The 10,000-nt window shown below is 50.1% G+C and overlaps 1 protein-coding gene across 19 annotated transcripts in view; it reads right to left on the reverse strand.

Annotated features, from left to right (window-relative positions):
* LOC125041665 (MAP/microtubule affinity-regulating kinase 3-like) overlaps positions 1-10,000 on the reverse strand; it is a 134,363-nt gene that overhangs the window by 92,982 nt on the left and 31,381 nt on the right. For 11 of the 19 annotated variants that reach the window (XR_007116313.1, XR_007116312.1, XR_007116311.1 and 8 more), the window contains exon 1: positions 606-627. The exons of 3 other annotated variants lie outside the window; for them this stretch is intronic. The gene's annotated coding sequence lies outside the window, so the exon portion shown is untranslated. Of the gene's footprint in view, positions 1-89; positions 502-605; positions 648-10,000 lie in introns of those variants that run through there. 5 more of the 19 variants (XM_047636833.1, XM_047636831.1, XM_047636818.1 and 2 more) reach the window with 4 other exon arrangements.

Genomic DNA, 10,000 nt, shown 5'->3' on the forward strand with positions numbered 1-10,000 from the left:
CCCCCCTCCCCCGCTGCCCCGTCTGTCTGTCTCCGTCCACGGGCCCCTGCAGCCGTCAACAACAGCTCCGGGTCCTCCACCTCACCCACCAATTTCACCTCCGCTTCGTAAAACCGATACTCCTCCAGCTCGGATTAGAGCGCCGGTCACCTCGACGCTTGTCCATCTCTGTTCACTTGCCGTCTTGTAAATGATAGAATCCTGTAACACGGCAATACTTGCTTGCCACGGTTGGGCCGGAAATACACATTGGTCATATTCAATCCGTGGTCGGATTACATACATTTCCCGTAGCTTATCATACACACTGTACTGCCAATGGAACACTATTCCGTGCTGCTATTCGGCCGAATGGAAGCACAACAGTTATGGGGATTTAACACCAATAACGGCCATTCTAGGGTCTAGCCAGATCGAGTGGTCAACTCGCTATGTTTGCTGGTGCAACCGCTCGCCACCTGCATTAGTTCTGCAGGTGAATCTCATCACACACACGGGTATATCATCCACCAAAATCAGATGTAACACTTCGCCGAACCCATCCTTTTCCATTTCAAGAAACAAAATCTCTATAAATGGCCGAGAAATATGCTTTTAACACAGACACTGCAGAGGCACACCTTTGCGTGACGAGCACCCCGAGGAACTGACTCAGCGAGGGCCGGTCAAGCCCGACACCGGGAACCAACCCGCCCTCAGTTGCCAACGCGTCCCTAAACCACCGCTTGCCACGCGACCCGCTGACAATAATCGCTGACACCGCATACTGCAGCACCGTTTAAAAACACAAAGACAAAAATGCCAGAGCGAAAACGAGAACAAGAGAGCCCTAGACAGAGCAGAAGGCTCGGAATACAAGAAAGCGAGGAGAACACGCCCGAAAGACGACAATGGCGGTAGGTGGCTACCGCGAGGGGACCAGCTGGAAGGAACTGTCGGGTAAAAAGTTCGAGGCGGTGGCCGCAGGACTGTCTTCTGCCTGACGATCATTGCGTCCGTGCAAACGAAGGGAGCGAAGAGTACAAGGGGATGAGACAGGGAAGGGGAGAGTGGCATGCGGTGAGTACACACGTGGGATGAAGGGATCCTCACACCCGCTGCGCCGCTACTCATCCCATTCCGGGAAATGTCAAGAAGCTTAACTGTTGCACACGCAACTTGTGATTTCAATCGACTGAAACGACTAACAGAGTTATCTCCATGTAATTTCTTCCTTTGACAAATTAGAATTCATTCTCGATAATTAAGCACTGTTGAAGTGTGCCATTTAAACATGAACCCGGATGCTAATTAAGCATGCAATCAACTGGGGACGCGTTCGAAGCATTACCCTTTATACATAGTAACATGCTTAGCACTAAGGGTGATTAATTACACATATCAAAATATTGAACGAAAGGCCATAAACCCTAAGGGGATAGTCGCCAACCACCACCAGGACGGTCGCAGTCCCACCCCCTCGTGTTGTGACGATTCTACCCCCGTTACAAAGCCACCCCCGTCCCACCTCCCACCCGACAGCGTGCAGTCAAGTGGCAGACGGAAAACTTGACCCAAAGAATGAGAAAATGTTACGGAGAACAGGAAAATTGTAAACTTATTCTATTCAAGCCTATATATTTTATTCAGCAGTGTAACTTCAACTTGCCCTTACATGTTCATACTACGAAACAAAATCGCATTTGCTTCTATTTTGGACAATTTCATTAGTCAATTAAGCTGCGGTGCAGAACCACTACCAAAATGGAATATCTAGACCGTGGACGTGGAAGTTGGCTTCGACCGAAACACACAGCATGAGAACACCCTTGGGCACCAGTGTGCATATCAAATAGTAAAAATCTCAGCGAGGAGAACAATTATTTCCCGCAGAGCAGCTTTTGCCTCCCTCTTTCCCCCTCAGCCCCACGCCCAGAAAAACGGCATGAGAACGCCGCCCGCAAAACCCAGAACACCCCAACTTCCCACAAATTGAAAACTCGCAACTACTGGCGTCTCTTCCTGTGCAGTAACCCTCGAGCAGTTCGCAAATGCTGTCGCCTCACGCAACGCGCCTCCTCGCGGGCGCCATTCGGGGATTAAATTCCCCTCGAAGCTTGCCATTTACCCCGGCGAAACAACTTTCCTTTCGGGAGGCCTCCGGTCTCGTTTTCCATCCGTCACAGGCCGCGGTCGTTGCTCGTCTCCTCCGCCCCTTCCTCGCTACGACCCCTGGAGGAAACTTCGACTCGCCCGCAACAGCCCTTCCATGCTCACTCGACGGCCCACTGGAATTTCTCTCCTTCATTATCATTTTCCCTTTGGTTTCATTGTATTTGTTTTCCGAACCGGGCGCGCCTCTGACGTCCAAGTCAGGGGGAAAACTACCCCTCTCGACGCTTGAGTTTACGCCTACGGGAGCATAGGCCACGGGGAAGGAGGGCGCCCAGCCGGGAGGGTAAAGGCGGGGGAGGGAAGGAGGAGGGGCAGGGGCGAGGGGGGGGCGGCAGGGCTGGTCACCCATGAGCGCAGAAGAAAAGAGTAGGAAGTTTCCAGTCCGAAGATGGCTGGAACTGACCCATGTGTGTAACCGCAGGAGCATCTTATTCCGCGGCCGGTGTGACGCCGAGGGATTAGGTTCAACCGCACTCCACCTCGCAGTCCGTCCCGCCGCCCCGCCCTCGCCGCCGCCCTCACCGCCGCCGACGCCGCTTCTTTCGTCTCTTCACTGCTGGTTTTCGGAGCCACCGATCCGCCGGTCGCACTACCGCAGCTTCTCTTCCAGTCCCGGCGTCTATTCCTCCTCTCCAAGGAGCTGCGGCAATTCGGCGCACCTCTCCATCGGCTGCATCGGCCTTTCTTCCGCAGCGAGCCAGAGCAGCCGCCTCGTGCCTCCGCTCGACATGCACACCACCTGCGGCAGTCCCGTCAGGCCCGTCAGGTCCGCACAACTGCGCCTATTCGCAACCACCATTTAGCACTGCCATTAGCGGGCAGCTTTTACCCACGACCCTCGCTGCGTAGATGCACTGTAACGGCCCATACGTGTAAATGGTACATTCAACCACACACACAAAAGGGTTATCCATCCGGTACACTTCGCATTTCCGCCGGGTTATTCCCCTGCGGAGCGAGATCGCGGCCAGGTCGCGGTGGCTGACGGGAACACGTGCCGTCGGAACAAAGCCACGGGGGCGGCGACGTGCGGCCGAAGCGTACAGCGAGTGCAAGCCGCCAAGCGAGGAAAGCACGCACGCACGAACGCAACTCGCAATAAAAGTATCCGGACATAAAACACGAAAGGCGTCGTCATCACGGAGTCCTCCTAAGTCACTGGGAAGTCAGTCAAGCATCAGAAAGAAGTCAGAACTGTCAGCTGTGAGTCATCCAGAAAGGGGGTGAAGAAGAAGAGGTGGAGCACGAGGAAGCGCCAAGCAAAACCCGGCAAGGAGCGTTCCCCCGTGGCAGCCAACCGAGCCACAAGGATCAACGCCGCGCAGCGTTGGAGGGACTCATACTCACCGGGGGTCCTGCGCTGCCGTCATCCAGCGCACTTACCTGTGGGAGAGAAGACAGGAAGAAATTAGACGTGGTTAAATTACAACTTATTTCTCAACACACTGGGATAGGGCAAGTCTTACTAAGTGCATTAGCCAAAAACGAATAAGAAAAATGTCTTTGCTTTGGGTAGGCAATTGATTTTGTCAATTTCCTTCAGTACATAACACCAACACAACCATGTTCCTATGAATAAAAAACTCTTCTTTCTTACCAATATTTTGCAATGCATTTCTAATATGTGGGTCATTCTATCTCCCTTTTTCTTTCACTTGCTCATTTAGACACTTACAAAATAAAAAAGACACCAACGAAACCGAAAAATATGCAAAAAATAAGGTCAATAAGCAAAGACAAATCCATCAAATAACAACAACATAAAATTTAGCAATCAGACGAAAGAATTCGAGTATTAGGGAAGCAGCAGGATCGGAGGAGGAGGAAGACCGGGCCTGGCATGGAGGCGGGCCAGGCTGATGGCGGCGGCCGGACCGTGGCGGCGGCGGACGGTGGACGCCTCAGAAACACTACTGCTGCTTCCATCAATTATTCTCGCCGCGTGGCCCAAACCTGGTCCAGCCAAGATCCCAGGAGCCAACAGCTACTGCCACACCCTGCCACCACTCCCAACAGCCGACGCCACCACTACCACACGCGGGCCATTCCCCTGCCAACGTGGCCCTGCAGATCTTGCTCCTAACTTTCCATTACTACTTGGAGATTAACTCAAAGTACCATTGATGCAACTTATATTTGAGAAGAGATAGAGAGAAAAAGAATTTCTCTCTCTCTCTCTCTCTCTCTCTCTCTCTCTCTCTCTCTCTCTCTCTCTCTCTCTCTCTCTCTCTCTCTCTCTCTCTCTCTCTCTCTCTCACACACACACACACACACACACACACACACACACACACACACACACACACACACACACACACACACACACACACACACACACACACACACACACGAGTGTTTACGTGTTGTCGTAACACACTCAGAAACCTTGTATCTCGATAATAATAAGATTGCCTCCCTTCTTGCCAGTATCGCGACACCAATCATGAATATCACTTAAACCTTATCAATAATTATCCTCGGGACATTTAAATAAACACCGAGGTTTACGCGGCAGTTGCGAGCATAATTTTTCATTAAATGCCAAACTATCGGAAATACTGCCACCATTGCGTCATTTCTATCTGTATCAATCAAAAAAAGAAAACAAATTGACATCACCAGCCCACTTTTCCTGTATGTCCAGTGATACTGTCAATATAATCCTCACAACGCAACTTTACTCACCACCAGATCAATCCAACTGGCTTGTAAATATATATATATATATATATATATATATATATATATATATATATATATATGTATATATATATATATATATATATATATATATATATATATATATATATATATAAACAACGTATTAGTAATGACGGCAAAATTAAACTGATACCCAAATGAATTCCGAACCATGACATGCATATCTGACCCAGGGGATAAATAAACAGACAAATAAACACACATTCTGCGTAATCAGCTGATAACGGGGGACCCCAGCCAGTTACCGCAACCTAGATTTATGTTTCTTCAAAGATATCTTATCACGCTCCTATCTGAAAGGTCGCACCTAGTGCACGACGTAACTCAGTGAAGAGTTACAACGTGAACACAATCGCTCTAAAAGAAAGTTTTTATCTTAAAAAAATAATTGCCCCCCCCCAAATAAGATTACCAAAAATAGCCTGCTTCATAACTCTATAAAACGCAGACATAAAATAGAAAGAGAGAGAGAGAAAAAACACAAAAACACACATAACGGGCAGTCATTATGTTATTACTGTACAACTTCTAATGTTGGATCATCTCACCTACCACTACACCAGCAACTACAAAAAAAAAAAAAAAAAATTAATAATATGATCATACTCGGCTTTGGCCTTGAACTGACCTTGAACTTTTCAGCGGCTAATTTTCCTCATAGTCCAACCCTCCCGAGTTATTGGTGAAATATTAAACCAAAATCTGCCTCGGTATTCCAAATAGGATTAAATCGGACTCAATTCCGTAAGTTAGCATAAATTAACACTAATCTTTGCCCAGCCTTCAACCCAATCTCTCAAATGACCTAAACTATATTTAAATTGCACCCGTATTGCCTCAAGGTTGAAACAAAAATAACAGAAAAAACATCGATAGCACTGTCCACAAGGAAAGAAATAACACTAGTGCCTTCGACAATAAAAGAAAACAATAGTACCGTCGAAAGGAAAAACCGACAACAACAACAAAAAATCAACAACATAATAACACCCAAAACCTCAAGGTAACAGCCAACCGGACTGCCCTAAACTCACGCCCTCTTCGTCAGGAGGCGCTTACCAATGTCCACGGTCTGGGCGTCTTCTCGATTAGTCCATTTAATCCCTCTACCACCCCCATCGTCCCTTTTATTCTAAATGTAACTTTAGACCAAACAACCTACTGAATCTGAATCTGACATTTACCCCCTCCTCCCCATCGTACCTTTTACCTCCCTCCCCCCACGTCCATTCAAACCCCCTACCCCCACCGGCCCTGTAAATCCCTCCTCCCCATCGTTCTCCTCACTCCCTCCTTCTTATCGCACCTTTCACCCTCCCCTCACCGGCGTCCCTTTAAACTCCCTCATCCCCACCGTCTCTTTTAGTTCCTCCTCCCCATCGTCCCTTTCATCCCCTCCTCCCCATCGTCCTTTTCACCCCTCCTCCCCATCGTCCTTTTCACCCCCCACCCCCCGTGCTTACCCCCGAACAAGCTACCGAGGATGTTTACGCCTCGGGTCCTTACAGCGGCTCGTTGGGAGAGGGGGATGCCAATACAATGGGAGATGCCCCACGCAACAACGCCATTGTGTTGAAATGTCTTAGCCCCCCCCCCCCCTATCTCTCTTTCTCTCTTTTTCTTTCTTTTCTCTCTCTCTCTCTCTCTCTCTCTTTCTCTCTTTTTCTTTCTCTCTCTCTCTCTCTCTCTCTTCTCTTCTCTTTCTCTTTCTCTTTCTCTTTCTCTTTCTCTTTCTCTTTCTCTTTCTCTTTCTCTTTCTCTTTCTCTTTCTCTCTCTCTCTCTCTCTCTCTCTCTGTGTGTGTGTGTGTGTGTGTGTGTGTGTGTGTGTGTGTGTGTGTGTGTGTGTGTGTGTGTGTGTGTATGTGTGTGTGTGTGAACTGATGATGAATGGAGTCGTGGGTCGCAAAAATAAGAGTTAAAAAAGATAGAAGAAAATGGGTGACCAAAATAAAAGAGCAGGGATGGAAAACAGCGTAGCTGTCTGTATCCTGGTGCACTTTCACACAAAAAAATAAAATATATTTAATATTTACAAAGAAGGCAGTATAGTAAACGGTCTAGGAATGTGTTTTTGTGCAGACAAGAGAATTCAACTAAATATGACGTCTCTCGCACAGGCTCCCCGCAAATACTACTCTTTTCTCGCTTGTTAAACCACATTGGGTTTCATAACCATGAGCGCACGCGCGCGCACACACGCACACGGACGAACGTCAAGAAAAAAAGGCAAACACACAATCCGAATCATTGCATTTTACGAGACAATGAAGACTGCAGGGAACAGTTACCTCGTTGCCTTTATATCACCGCTCTCTCCGGGATGACGTGACGAGGCCTTCTCGCAGAGAGACGGGGAGGGAGGGGAGGGAAATATAAATAACGATGATGATGACGATGATGATGATGATGATGATGATGATGATGATGATGATGATGATGATGATGATGATGATGATGATGACTACGAGGGCGAAGACGACGACGATGATGATAACGATGATCAAACTGATGATGATGATTAATTGATGATGATACGAGTGATGAAGATGATGATTCCGTGTCCTCGGGTGTCATGCCCAGACTTCGGGCAACTTCCGCGTACAAATCCTTAGATCTGATGCAATGGCTGATTACCAACCCTAGTGACGTCAATGTAGCGGTGGGGGAGTAGGGGGAGGGAGGGAGAGTACAGGCGAGAGAAGGGATGCCTAAGGGATGATGTAAAGAATTAGAGAGAGAGAGAGAGAGAGAGAGAGAGAGAGAGAGAGAGAGAGAGAGAGAGAGAGAGAGAGAGAGAGAGAGAGAGAGAGAGAGAGAGAGAGACGGAGAGAGAGAGAGAAAGAGAGAGAGAGAGATAAAAATAACGTCAGCGCCGTGAACTACTCGTAAAACGGGGCGAGGAGGTTACGGCGAAATAACCACGCTGCTCTTGTGTGACAGCGAGACTCAGGACGGAGCGGAGAAACACGCGAACACGAAAATGAAGACAAAATGTAACCTGTTCACATGACGCGAGACGTTCCTTAGTATTAGGGAAAAGAGGGGAGGGGAGGGGGGGGGTTATACCGTGTAGGGTTACTGATAGACTGGATTTAGAGTTCTGGGTATAGATAAATGCAGGCGGGTGGTCTGTCTCGCACTATGTACGTAAGTCTGTCCAGCTATCTGCAAGTTTCTACAGACTATATAAATATAAATATATATGTACATATATATATATATATATATATATATATATGTAGATATATATAATATATGTGTATATACATATAATATATATTTATCATATTATATATATATACATAGGGAGAGAGAGAGAGAGAGAGAGAGAGAGAGAGAGAGAGTGAGTGAGAGAGTGAGAGAGTGAGAGAGTGAGTGAGAGAGTGAGAGAGTGAGTGAGAGAGTGAGTGAGAGTGAGAGAGTGAGAGAGTGAGAGAGTGAGAGAGTGAGTGAGAGTGAGAGAGTGAGAGAGTGAGAGAGTGAGAGAGTGAGAGAGAGAGAGAGAGAGAGAGAGAGAGAGAGAGAGAGAGAGAGAGAGAGAGAGATAGAGAGAGAGTGAGATTGAGAGTGAGAGTGAGAGAGAGTGAGAGTGAGAGAGAGAGAGGGGGGTGTCAGTCAGTCAGTCAGTCAGTCAGTCAGTCAGTCAGTCAGTCAGTCAGTCAGTCAGTCAGACAGACAGAGACAGACAGACAGGTAAAGTTACTACAGCTCTCCGTAAAGAACCGCATGGCCGACGGTGAATGTACAGCATGATGAATCTCGAGAACCCGGCACACGCGAACTCCATAAATCTGGCAGCCCCTTCGGCCCCTCCCGCCGTCTGTCTCCTCTCCTACCTCTTCGATATCCATCACGTGATGTCAGTACACACGACACGCAGGCCGGTCCTCCACAATCAAGCGCCCCCACTCGACCGCACCGGGCCCTCTCTCGGACACCACTGCCGCCCACACCTTCGTCGCCCAGATCGCCGCCCGCGATAGCTGCCTCCTCAGCCTCCTCGGGAAGTCCTGCCTCGGCCTCATAAGGCCAGGCCAACAAAGAGGATCTCGAAACGATTCGACTCGAGGCCAACCGGTGGGAGGCGATGCATCAGTAGATCCCCGTGCCAGCCTGCCCTGCACGAGCTGCAGGATGAGTGGCATCCTCTGTGTGCTCACGGTGACAAAGCAGCAGCGGCAGCAGCAGGCAGGCAGTAAGCGACAGTAGGGAGCGTGAGACGGCGTCGCGACACGTAAAAAGGCATCCAGATCCCCGTGATTCTACTGGAGGCAGATCGTCGCCTTCTACAGCTGTTCCGCCGGGATGCACCTCCACCGCAAAGGCCACGGAGGCAAGCTGACACCCGTCGCCAGGGGGAGGGAGACGGGAGGGGGAGTGAAATAGGGGGAGGGGGAGGGGGAAGGGGAGGAGGTAGGGGATGGGGAGGAGGTAGGGGAAGGGGAGGAGGTAGGGGAGGGGGAGGGGGAAGGGGAGGAGGTAGGGGAGGGGGAGGGGGTAGGGGAGGGGAAGGGCGAGGAAAAGGGAAGGGGAGAGGGAGGGGGAAGGGAAGGGGAGAGAGAGGGGAAAGGGAAGGGGAGAGGGAGGGGGAAGGGGAGGGGGAAGGAGAGGGAGGGGGAAGGAGAGGGAGGGGGAAGGAGAGGGAGGGGGAAGGGAAGGGGGGAAGGAGAGGGAGGGGGAAGGAGAGGGAGGGGGAAGGAGAGGGAAGGGGAAGGGAAGGGGGGAAGGAGAGGGAGGGGGAAGGAGAGGGAGGGGGAAGGGAAGGGGAGATGGAGGGGGAAGGAGAGGGAGGGGGAAGGGAAGGGGAGATGGAGGGGAAGGGAGAGGGAGAGGGAAAGGAAGGGGAGATGGAGGGGAAGGGAGAGGGAGAGGGAAAGGAAGGGGAGATGGAGGGGGGGAGGGAAGGGAAGGGAGAGGAAGGGAGGGGAAGGGTAGGGAAGGGAGAGGAAGGGAGGGGAAGGGTAGAGAAGGGGAAGGGTAGAGAAAGGGAAGGGAAGGGGGAGGGAAAGGAAAGGAAAGGAAAGGAAAGGAAAGGGAAGGGAAGGGGGAGGGAAAGGAAAGGGAAGGGAAGGGAAGGGGGAGGGAGAGGGAAGAGGAGAGGAGAAGGGGAGGGGAGGAGGAGGG

Source organism: Penaeus chinensis, chromosome 31, assembly GCF_019202785.1.
Source record: "Penaeus chinensis breed Huanghai No. 1 chromosome 31, ASM1920278v2, whole genome shotgun sequence".
NCBI lineage: Eukaryota > Metazoa > Arthropoda > Malacostraca > Decapoda > Penaeidae > Penaeus > Penaeus chinensis.